Source organism: Phalaenopsis equestris, unplaced genomic scaffold, assembly GCF_001263595.1.
Source record: "Phalaenopsis equestris unplaced genomic scaffold, ASM126359v1 Scaffold000705, whole genome shotgun sequence".
In the NCBI taxonomy this organism is placed as follows: Eukaryota; Viridiplantae; Streptophyta; class Magnoliopsida; order Asparagales; family Orchidaceae; genus Phalaenopsis; species Phalaenopsis equestris.
This window is the reverse complement of record NW_018165145.1, coordinates 44,992-45,236: the sequence shown is the minus strand read 5'-3', so window position 1 is coordinate 45,236 and position 245 is coordinate 44,992.

Genomic DNA, 245 nt, shown 5'->3' with positions numbered 1-245 from the left:
GTTTTCTTTATCTTTCTTCTAAAAATGATAAGTAATTAAGTTTTGGACGGAAGTTGTGGAAAGTATTGATCTTCAATGATGGAAGAAGTTGTGATGATTTAAATCCATGCACTTCATTTACTTCTTGGTTTAACCAATCTAGATGTTAAAATTTGTTGTGACAACATGTAAGAACCGGGCTGGTATTGTCTCAGTCAACAATTGGAAAGAATCACATGAGGTTGTATGAATGAGAATGTAGTTCA